The following is an 11,849-nucleotide window of genomic DNA, read 5'->3' as shown; positions in this document are numbered from 1 at the left end:
TGTCTGATTTTCATCTTACCCTTGATATTTCCGGAAATAGGATGAAAATATGTAGGAAGGAAGGAGGGAGGGAGGGAGAGAGAGGCTGCAGAGACTGAGACCTGAGACAACTGATTAGATGTCAAAATCAAGTTGAAATTCCCTTGTCTGATCAGTGTTGTTTATGACTGTAACCCAACTCTTAGCACAGTGGCAGGGAGAGAGGACAGGGTGTAAGGAAGACGGCCTCTCAGTGCCTGGGGCCTGGGTTCAATCCCTGGAGGGGGAACTAGAGAAGGACCAGAGGTGCCTTGTGGCCAAAAGAGAAAAGGGCCTGTGAGGAAGACGGGAAGGCCCCTGGTCAGGCATGTGAGAGGATGGGAAGGCCGCTGATCGGGAGGAAACCACAAAGGGAGGAGGAGAGGGGCTGACTGGCCCCAGCGCTGAGAGTGTTCCGAGTTAGTACAGATGATGATACAAAACTTTTTTTTCTGAACCATTGTCACTGTCAGCTGTAAGTTCCTTTGAGAGTAAGTTCTCTTTAAACAGTTCTTACACTTTCAGCTGCATCTTTTCCTCCTATCTCAGCTCTACTACTTGACTGACTCCATGAGTCGGAAAACTAAACGGTGAAAATAGACCCCTGTGGGCCGCTTCTGACTCCTGGCGGGAAGGTGGATGTAGCAGAGCTTCCTGGTCTTTGCCCTTGTGGTGGAGCTGACCCCGCACACAACCGGGGTCCTCACACCCCAGTCCCTCAGCCTCTGGTTCTGGAAATGTGAGGGTCCACCAGAGCCTGGGCAGGGTCAGTGTCTGTCTGGAAGCTGGTCCACGGGGTCCTGGACTCACATCTTGTTGTCACGAGGCCATGTCCGCATCTCAGCACAGAAAGCCCCAGGGCCTTGCTCAGAGGGGACACAGCTGGCCTTCTCGAGATGCTGCTTTCCTGCTGACACGTTTTTCCCTCTCTGTTCTCTTTTTAGGATTTACTCAAGGAGTAGGAAATCCTGTAAGCTGTGTTAGGAATAAAGGCATCTGTGTGCCGATCAGGTGTCCTGGAAGCATGAAACAGATTGGCACCTGTGTTGGGCGGGCAGTAAAATGCTGTAGAAAGAAGTAAAAGAAGGCCAAGACACAGCCGGGATCAATGCCCAGTCAGAAACTGCGCCCTTTGACAGAGCGTCTAAAATTTAAACCAGAATAAATTTTGTTCAAAGTTAAAGAATCTTGCCCACTGGTCATTGAGGTTGTTGTGTGGTGTCTGATCCCAAATGAATTCCGAAATCCCTGAGGATGCTCTCTGAGCTCCCCACGTGAACCATCGGGGAATCGTGGTGGGGTGCTCTGTGCTCCCAGGGGTGTGACCCCCTGTTCCTTGGGGGCCTGACCTTCCCCAGCCCCTATGTCTGCTGTCCTTCCTGCTTCCCAGCCCAGGGCACCCTGTCCTGCCCCGCGTCTCCCCTCAAACATGCACCCCAGGGGTCCAGAATCACCAGCACACCAGTCCCATAGGAAAGCCCCCGCCCCCGCTCCAGGAGGAAACCCCCCTCCTCTGTCCCCTGCAGCCCTCACTTCCATTTGGTTTCTGCTTCTTACTCCTGCCTTGTGCGCACGTGGATACACTTCCGATTCCCTTTTGGGCTGTAAGATCTCTATAGGCATGGATTGTCCTATTCCTGTAAGTGCTGGGCATTGAGACGAGACATTGCTTCACAAATGACAGAGTTGACATGGACAAAGCATGTCTCTCTGTGTGTACATGATATGATGAAACTAGATGCTATGGAAAAACAAGTCCTGTGGAAAGCACAATTCAGTGAAGACAACACAGCACAGGACACAGAGACCGCAGGGGGCAGGGCAAGCATGCTGACCTCAGCCTGCTTGCAGTTTCTTCAGAGGGTTTGCTAGTTAAACCAAGAGCCTTGCTGGTGCACGCTGTATGTGTGAGCAGCTCTTTGGTCTTTGCATTAATTCTTCCCTCAGTGCAAGCTGAGGTCACCAAGGGGATGGTGTTAGGAGACAGGGCCTTTGGGAGGTGATTTGGTCATGAGGGTGGGACCCTCCTGGGTGGAATGAGGGCCTTTATGAAAGAGACCCCAGAGAGATGGCTCACTCCTTGTGCCCTCTGAACACAAGGAGAAGACCACCATCCACCAGCCACCTGCTCTGTCTTGATCGTGGAGCTCCCAGCCTCCAAAACTGAGAAGTAAGGATCTGTTGTTAGTAAGCCACCTATTACAATACCACATGTAAAATAGATAGCCAGCAGGAATTTGCTGTGTGACTCAGGGAACTCAAACAGGGGCTCTGAGACCAGCTAGAAGGGTGGGATGGGGAAGGAGATGGGACAAGTTTCGGGAAGGAGGGGGCATGGGTGAACCCATGGATGATTCTTGTTTTTCTATGACAGAAAACCACGAAATTCTGTAAAGCAATCATCCTTCAGTTAAAAAACAAAGTGCAAAGAAAGAGCCACCTGACCTATGGTGTTTCTGTTTCAGTAGCCTGAAAGGGCAGACACATGACAAGTGAGAATTACAGCACAGGTGAATTAAGGTACCTAAGCATTCAGCCTTAAGATAGGGAAATGACGTGGAGTATCTGGCTGTGCACAATGCCATCTCATTACAAGGAGCCTTAGACGTGGAGGGGGGACGCAGACCAGTGTCAGAGATGCACGCTGAGAGGCTAAACCGGCCTCTCATCAGCTCACACTGATGTGGAGAGGCCATAAGCCAAGGAGGGCAGGCAGCTTCTAAGCGTGAGAAGGAAGGAAGCCTCCAGAAGGAACGGCATCTTGCTAACACCGTGATTTGAAGCCAAAGAGACCCATTTGGGACTTTGGATCCTCAGAACCACAATAACAAGTATGTGTTCCTTTAAGCCACGTAGCTTGTGGCAATTTGCTACAGCGGCAACAGGAAATCAATACAGCAGTAGCTTAAAATCATGCCTTGAGCCTAAATTTAGCAGCTCAAAAGAGACAAACCTGTGTGTGTTTAATGGAGGAAAAAAATGATAACAGCTGTCAACATTTTACTCAACTTTATATTTCTTTTTTCACAGAAATGCCCATGGTGCATCTGCCAAACCTTTTTCATCTCAAAGGTTGTATTTGGGACTCAGTCTTACACCTCATATATCTTGTATCCCTTTTATCCTTTATTTTTAGTTTGTTTTATTATCATGGAACATTTATCTGCCATTAAGTGTGGTTTGGTGGTACTGTTTATATTAAATTTTTATCATATTCTTTGTTGGGATTTCAGTTTTTAATTTCTACTTAATTTTAAGTTGCATTCTTGTATCTGTTGATGTTTTATTGCCATAACATTTCTGGGTGTCATGTTGGACTCCTGCATGGGAGGAATGCTCCTGTCATTTCAGCACCGGGAAGATGATGGCTTTCCCATGTGACTCATGAACCAAATGGGCTCATGCTCTGGTCCAAGGCAGTCTTTCCACCTGGGTCCTGGGTCTCATTTCTCTTGCTTACTCAGGGGTGAGACCCAAACCATCTCCACCTCTTGCCCCCGTCTAGTGCAGCTACAAAAACTAAAAGCAGGGACTTCCCTGGTGGTCCAGTGGTTAAAACTCCAGCTGCCAATGCAAGGGGCATGGGTTCAATCCCTGGTCAGGGAACTAAGATCTCATATGCTAAAGTTCAGTTCAGTTGCCCAGTTATATCCAACTCTTTGCGACCTCAAGGACTGTAGCACGCCAGGCCTCCCTGTTCATCAATAACTCCCGGAGGTTACTCAGACTCATGTCCATCAAGTCAGTGATGCCATCCAACCATCTCATCCTCTGTCATCCCCTTCTCCCACCTTCAATCTTTCCCAGCATCAGGGTCTTTTCAAATGAGTTACTTCTTCCCAACAGGTGGCCGAAGTATTGGAGTTTCAGCTTCAGCATCAGTCCTTCCAATGAATATTCAGGACTGATTTCCTTTAGGATGGACTGGTTGGATCTCCTTGCAGTCTAAGGGACTCTCAAGAGTCTTCTCCAACACCACAGTTCAATGGCATCAATCCTTCAGTGCTCAGCTTTCTTTATAGTCCAACTCTCACATCCATACATGACTACAGGAAAAACCATAGCTTTGACTAGATGGACCTTTGTTGGCAAAGTAATGTCTCTGCTTTTTAATAAGCTGTCTAGGTTGGTCATAGCTTTTCTTACAAGGAGCAAGCGTCTTTTATTTTCATGGCTGCAATCACCATCTGCAGTGATTTTGTAGCCTAAAAAATAAAGTCATCTATTGCTTCCACTGTTTCCCCATCTATTTGCCATGAAATGATGGTATCAGATGCCATGATCTTAGTTTTTTGAATGTCAAGTTTTAAGTCAGCTTTTTCCACTCTCCGGTTTCACCTTCATCAAGAGGCTTTTTAGTTCCTCTTCACTTTCTGCCATAAGGGTGGTATCATCTGCAATCTGAGGTTATTGATATTTCTCCCAGCAATCCTGATCCAGCTTGTGTTTCATCCAATCTGGCATTTCACATGATGAACTCTGCACAGAAGTTAAATAAGCAGGGTGACAATATACAGCCTTGATTTACTACTTTCCCAGTTGGAACCAACCTGTTTTTCCATGTTTGGTTCTAACTGTTGCTTCTTGAGCTGCATACAGGTTTTGCAGGAGGCAGGTCAGGTGGTCCATCTCCTTCAGAATTTTCCACAGTTTATTGTGATCCACACAGTCAAAGGCTTGAGCATAGTTGATGAAGCAGAAGTAGATGTTTTCTGGAAATGTCTTGCTTTTGCTATGGTCCAACAGATGCAAGCAATTTGATCTCTGGTTCCTCTGCCTTTTCTAAATCTAGCTTGTACATATGGAAGCTCTCAGTTCATGTACTGTTGAAGCCTAGCTTGAAGGATTTTGAGCATTACTTTGCTAGCAATCAACAGTCTGTATTGATAACTAAGTTTCTTCTTTTCAGAAGACTAACGTATTATGCAAACTACATCTGTACCTGTTGCCCTCTAACTCTGCAGGAGCCTCACTGTGCATCTATGATTCTTTAACTTATTCTAGCCATGTCCTGAATTTAACTTTAGTGCATCATAAACCTCCCCTTGTAGTTTGGTACCTCTCTTTGCCCTATTTTAACCTCATGTTGATGCTTAACTTTATGGTGCACTCTCTTTGGAAGCCACCCCTAGTGGTTTGCTTTCCCCCTTTTGAATTACAGGAAGAAAGTCACCAGGAAATCCCCAAAGGACAATTGACCCAACCACAGGGACCAACTGCCACACCCAAATACCTAGCTACCTGACACTGGCCTAGTGACTGATTCCAAACAGTGCAAAAAGAGAGAATTCAGGACCCCTACACCTTTTGTCCCGTATCTCCAACCCTTGACTGTGAGGCCCGACTGTATGATCCCCTGGATTCCCGATGGAGGGGAGACAGGCTCCTTGAGGCAGGAACCTATTGTGTTCTCCCTTCTGTAGGCTTAAGGGTTAAAGCCATCTTTCTGTTTGCCCCAAACTCTGTCTCTGCAAATTTTATTTGGCTCCAGTGGGCAGAGAAAACCAAGATTTCGGTGACAACAATGCCATCGAGTCTGGCTGGTCCCCCACCGCTTCACCAGGATGACTCCTGCCAACAGGGATCAGGAGGCATCCTGTGTGACCTCACTCACCCCTTCCTCCGCCCTTTGTTGACCTGGCTGATAATCGTGTAGCCAGGTGTCTCTGCCGCAGTCCACCTGAGAAGGGCAGAGGAGCCAACTGCAAGGTAGGTTTCCAGGAGAGAGAGAGAGACATCTGTGGTTGAAGAAGGGGTGGGAATAGATGCATAACATTTAGGGAGTCAGTGTAATGGATCACTTTCAGTATAAAAGTACAAGAGAGAAATGTGGCCAATTGCCTGTAGTCTATACTTTCTTTTCTATTATTCTAAAAGTACTGTTGCTGGGGCCAAGGAAGTAAAACCCTCACAGCTATTCTGTAGAATTAAGTAAGACTTATTTAAACAGCTTCCTACAAACACTTACTCTATTTTTAGGTTGATGTCACTAAACTAAAATAGATCTCCACTTAGTGAAAGATTCAAATGCTGATCAAAAGATTAAAAGTGAAAACATTTTATTGCTAAGTTGCCTCAGGAGAGAGAGAAAAACGTCAGAACATATAGTTCAGGTAAGATGGAAGAGAGGTAGTGAGGGAAGGCTAGAGACCATGATGTATTATGACCTGCTTTGACCTGTTATGTTGGGAGTGGGTGAGTGGGTGTTTGTGCTCGGGAACACTTTGGGGTAAAGCAACTTAATGGGCTCTCTTCAGACCCTCAAAACCCTAAGGATTATGCCCAAGCCTTCCTTTCTTTTCTCCTTCCCTCCCTCATTCCCTCCATTCATCCATTTATTCATTCACCTATATGTTGAGTCTTCCATACTAGTACGTATTCGTAGAAAAAAATGTTTGACTACCTGCTCTATGCCAGGCACTGTTCTAGGTGCTGAGACTGTGAAATAATAAAACAGGACTTGTTATTTTGGAGACTTACATATAAAGAAAAAGAGAGATATGAACACTGTAAAGCAAAACCAAGTGGAGAGAAGAAAGACATGGAGAAAAATATCAATGATTTACATGGTATGCATGTGTGCTAAGTCACTTCAGTTGCGTCCAACTCTGTGACCCCATGGACTGTTGCCCACCAGGCTCCTCTGTCCATGGGATTCTCCAGGCCAGGATACTGGAGTGGGTTGCCATTCCCTTCTCCAGGGGACCTTCCCAACCCAGGGAACAAAACTGCATCTGCTGCATTGGCAGGTGGGGCTGTTTGTCACTAGGGCCACCTAAGAAGCCCCTTATCTGGTATCCTTTGGTGCTTTTCACTCAAGAATACATTGATGAATTACCTCTATTAAGAAATACTGTAGCCCATAAAGCCTCACCTGATTGTGGTCTATGCAAGAGCTTGCTTAGGATGGATCAATTCTCTCTGTGAAGGTAGCAAAAAAAAAAAAATGTTGAGAGTGAAAAAAGACCATTTTAATTTCCAAAATTCCTTCTCATTTTTCGATTGTAAAAGGTGTATGTATGTTGGCTTGTTGTTGTTCAGTCAATCAGTCGTGCCCAACTCTTTGCGACCCCATGGATGAGGTTGTTTATTCTGAAAGGAGAAGTGGACAGATGCAGAGACATGAAAGAAAGGTGAAAAAAAGAAATGAATAATTTTCTAACAGAATTCAATGTTTAATGATTTTTCCCCCAAAAGTGCACCAAACCTCAGAGCCATAAGCAGAAGTGAGAATCAATGTGGAAAGCCTGACTTCTTGCAAACCTCTTCCTTTACAACGGCAAACACTTGGACCATGTGTCCATCAATGAAACATCCTCAAATTGGGCCCAGGCCCAGCTGAACATCTCTGGAAGGATAAAAGCACTTTCTTTCCAGCTGAAGTTTTCAAACTCTCTCCCAGATCGCCTGCCCCGATTCAGGTGTGCCACCAGACACTGGTTCTACCTGGAATTCTGAAAACTCCTTTCCCATCATGAAGCTACTGTACCTTCCCTTCCTCTTACTTGTGTGTCTTATCCAGACAACATCGGGTTAAGTGGCAGATGCAACTGGTCGGGTGATATGGAGGATGACCTTGGAGCCTAGAGTAGGGAAGGTCAAGTTGATTCATCCCATCCAGTGATGTGCTAAAAGGAATAATATCAAATCTGAGAGAAGCATAGCATATGCGACATGCTCCATTTTACAAATAATGAAAGAGAAGCTTAAAGAAGTGAAAAATAGCCTCCCAAGATTGCCCTTAACTAGTTGGTGGTAACCCATAAATTGTAATGGTGATAGAAAACATTTACAGGTGACTTTACGGCTTACAAATCATTTCCACGTGACTAACAGTAACACTAATAATAATAGTAAATAATGTTGACCACTTCCTTTTTAACCAAAACAACGAAACTTTTAATGTCTTATCCCAAATATATTCCTCATAGCAATATTTATGGGGTAGGCCATTTTACAAGATGGGATTAAGAAATGAAGTAATTTGTTTAAAGGAGTGCAGATTGAGTGTAGGGAGCACTTTAATTCAAGCCCAAGAGGGTTTGACTCCAAAGACCTTGTTTTTATTAACTATTCAACAATCCCAGAAAACTAATGTACTTACTGAATTACATAAAATCAACAAATACTTTAGCTCAAGTGTGATCTGTGCATCACTCGGGACATACTTATCCTACAAGGTTATGTGTTGCTCACCAGCAATCCAAGCTAAACTGGGGGTCCTGCATTTTCCCTGCAGCCCTCCTCAGGTGACAGCATGCTCCAGGCTGTGCTGTGGTGACAGCACCTCCAGATCTTAGCATCTTAAAAGAGCCAAAGTTAATTCTTGCTTAAATTTCGCCAACCTGGGAGGGCCCGGGTGCTCTAATGAGACTCCCCGACCCCCGAGGAGCAGCCACCACCGTGGGTGCTGCTGGTCCTGTGTCCGAGCAAAGCGCTCTTAGGACTCTCGTGCTGGCAATTAAGGGCCCCAGCCCTGAAGGCAAACGTCAGTTCGTCTGAGAATTCATTAACCAAGTAGGTCCAGTTGTGTAGTCCCTCAGTTGTGGTCCACTCTTTGCAACCCCATGGACTGTCGCTCACCAGGCTCCTCTGTCCATGGGATTCTCTAGGCAAGGATACTGGAGTGTGTTGCCCTTCCCTTCTCCAGGAGATCTTTCTGACCCAGGGATCGAACCTTCATCTCCTATGTCTCCTGCATTGGTAGGCGGATTCTTTACTACTGAGCCGTCAGGGAAGCCCAGGGGAAGCCCCATAGACCCTGTTTAAATGAATGAGCACGATCACCTTCCTATAGGACAATTTATGGCCCCTACTTAGTTCTTACTATAATTTAAAAAAAATGTGGAAAAACATTCTAAGCTTGTAGGTCACACCAAACCAAGGAGAGTACCAGTTGTGTCCCTGTGGACTCTAATTTGGAGTTCCTTGCTATACAAGATGAATTCTGGTAGCTTTAGTTACATATGCCTTATTTATTTGTTTTTTTTTCACCTCTCCTTCCTTTATAGGGAAAGGAAAAAAGAAAAACCTTGAATGTGAGAAAATGGGTGGTGCCTGCAAGTATCAGAACACCCGTGGGTGTGTCATCCTGCCTGGAGAATGCAAGAGTCGGAAGAAACACTGTTGCAGAGTCTAGTTTCAGCATTGGAGCATCCTCAGCAGCAGGAGCCCCACCACTGAGTCCTGTTTAAAAAGAGCCACTGCTCACTCGGGTCCTGTGGGGTCTTTCTGAGTGCATGAGGTCATGAACTGGATGGGAAGATTTCAGTTGGAAGTCTGGTCACACCACCCCTTAGCTGATTAACTCTGGACAGGCCTTGCCTTTCCTAGGTCTCAGTCTCTGCTCCTGTGACTGTTGAAATGGATGTTCTCCACAACCTCATTTGTTGGTGGCGGTGGGGTTTAGTTGCTAAATCATGTCCGACTCTTCTGTGACCCCATGGACTGAGTCCCAGGCTCCTCAGTCCGTGCGATTTTCCTGGCAAGGATACTGGAGTGGGTTGTCCTTTCCTTTTTCAGGAGATCTTTCTGACCCAGGGATCAAGCCCACATCTCCTGTGTCTCCTGCATTGGCAGGCAGAGTCTTTAGCACTGAGCCCCAGGAAAGCCAACCTGTTAATCTCTGTCTACAAATGTATGGACTGAGGGAAAGAGCTTTGAGTGTGTGTGTGTGCGTGTTATAGTATGAAAAGTCACCGAGGTTTTGTGTCCCTTTGTGGAAGGATATCTGTGTTTCCATTGGCATATGGGTTTCCACGTGGTCAACACGTGCTTAACGTCACAAGAGACAGCAAACTGCTTTCTGAAGCAGCTGTGGTCGCTGCTGATAATCTCAGTGGCCTCTGAGTTTCCAGTCTCTTCATGTTCCCATCCCTCATCACACCTCCATGTAAAATTTTCAGTGTTTCTCTGTTAAAAGGATGAAGGACAAATTCTCTAGTGTCTCAGATCCTTCACCTGTTGGCCATACTTTCTCGAGTTTCATCTTATCTCAGCCTGGTTCGCATACTAACCCCTGACACAGTGGCAGTTGTCTTTCTGGCGTATTGTGTTCTCCTCACACTGAAACACACTTATGCTACTTGTCCTCCGACTTTCCCTGCCTGATTTGTACTCGCTTTTTATAGTCTCAGCTCACACATGGCCTTCACTGGGAAGACATCCTTCGTTCACCCAACTTGAGTAAGAGAAGAGACTTTGGTTCCATGGCCTCAGCTACCAGTACAGTTTCTAGCACACAGTAGCTGTTCAATAGATACTGACAGAATAGTCGATGAATAAAGAAAATGATAGAATGAGGCTTCAGCTTTCCAATGTAATTCAGGGATGACCCATTAAATGTGAATTCCTCAGTTCACTTAATTCAGGAAGTTCCATCAAACATGAGTCCATCATACAGCGGAAGTGTTTACCATGTGATGAAGACCATTTATTTTCTTCCCAGGCACACACTTGTGTGAGAGTCACACAAATTAAGCATTCTACATCCTAAAGAAAGAACAAAAATGTCTATTTTTGGAAGAAAGTCTTCAGATCACGATCCGGGGGAAGAAATAATTCAGTCCAACCAGGAATCCCCAAAATACACTGCCAGGAAAGTATTCTGTCTTATGCACCTCTTTTCCCTCACTTTGTCCCTCCTATTATACTTGCTTGTTTAGTAGGAGAAAGGCTGAATTTCAAATTTGTTGTGAATAGAAATTTTATGCTGTAATTTGGAAACTAGGAGCAGAGACTGTAAACAGCTCTCTTGGGCTGACATTTACAGCCTGTTATTGTGCCCTCTGAAATGCGCCATTGTGGGGTTATCAGATGTCTTTTGGAAACAGCACATTAAAATTTTGTACGTTTGTGTTTTCATTTCCTGGCGAGGGATCCCACTGAAGACAAGATGGTAGCACAGCCCTCAGATATTTACTAAAATCTGTGAACATACTCACACATATGCCCCACGCAGTTGAAGAGTGTCAGCAATACTCTGAAGGTCACTCACCATTCCCAGGCTAAGAACATAGGCCTGCTTTCAGGGTTTCTCAGATAAGTCTTACAATTATGATTAAAGATCTAAACATTAAGACCCTGAAGCCAAGGACCTAGAATGATCAGGGCACCAGCTGAGGGGAGAGAGGTTTCTAAAAGAGAAAAGGAATAGCCCACTTGGCTCCAAACCAGGACTAAGGTTGATTTGGGACTTCTCTGGTGGTCCAGTGGCTGGGAGTCCTCCTGCCAGTGCAGGGGACACGGGTTGGATCGCTGGTCCTGGAAGATCCCACATGCCTCGGGGCACCATGTTCCAAACGGCTGAGCCTGTGATCTAGAGTCCAGGACCCGCAACAAGGGAAGCCACCGCAATGAGAAGCCTGAGGACCAGAACTAGAGAGGAGCCCCCAGTCACCACATCTAGAGAAAGCTCGGGCTCAGCAGCAGAGACCCAGCGCAGCCAAAAATTTAAAAAAAAAAAAAAAAGGTTGCTTTTCCTGCCTCTTAGGAGGTGGGGGAGATAAGCAAGGGCCCCCCAAGGACCCTCTAAGTCCAGCCTGTCCACTCTGGGTCATTAGTAGAGGTCAGCAACTTGGGAACCCAGATTGAGTGGTCAGAGGGCTGGCTCTCATTGGCCTCAGATTGTTGAGGGGTCAATGCCCTGTGGGGTCAATGCCAGGGCTGGTGGCAGGCTCACACTCCCCGCTCTGCTCACTCATGGACATCAACCTTGTTTCCACTTTCTTGAACTGCTCGTTCTACCCACAGGCTGGAGGGAAGGTGCTAGCACTTGGCTTCCAGCTGAGAGCTTTCTCATCACGGGTCCTCGCACCTGCAGCTCTGTGCCA

General features: G+C 46.0%; 1 long non-coding RNA gene across 1 annotated transcript; it reads left to right on the top strand.

Moving 5' to 3' along the window:
* The first annotated feature begins 5,674 nt into the window (after window positions 1-5,674).
* On the top strand, window positions 5,675-9,403 carry LOC133239823 (uncharacterized). The gene is made up of 2 exons (XR_009733991.1): window positions 5,675-5,727; window positions 9,030-9,403. It is a non-coding gene; the product is annotated as an uncharacterized LOC133239823 (long non-coding RNA).
* Window positions 9,404-11,849: the final 2,446 nt, after the last annotated feature.

Source organism: Bos javanicus, chromosome 27, assembly GCF_032452875.1.
Source record: "Bos javanicus breed banteng chromosome 27, ARS-OSU_banteng_1.0, whole genome shotgun sequence".
NCBI classification, from domain to species: Eukaryota; Metazoa; Chordata; class Mammalia; order Artiodactyla; family Bovidae; genus Bos; species Bos javanicus.
This window is presented reverse-complemented; position numbering and strand designations above follow the sequence as displayed.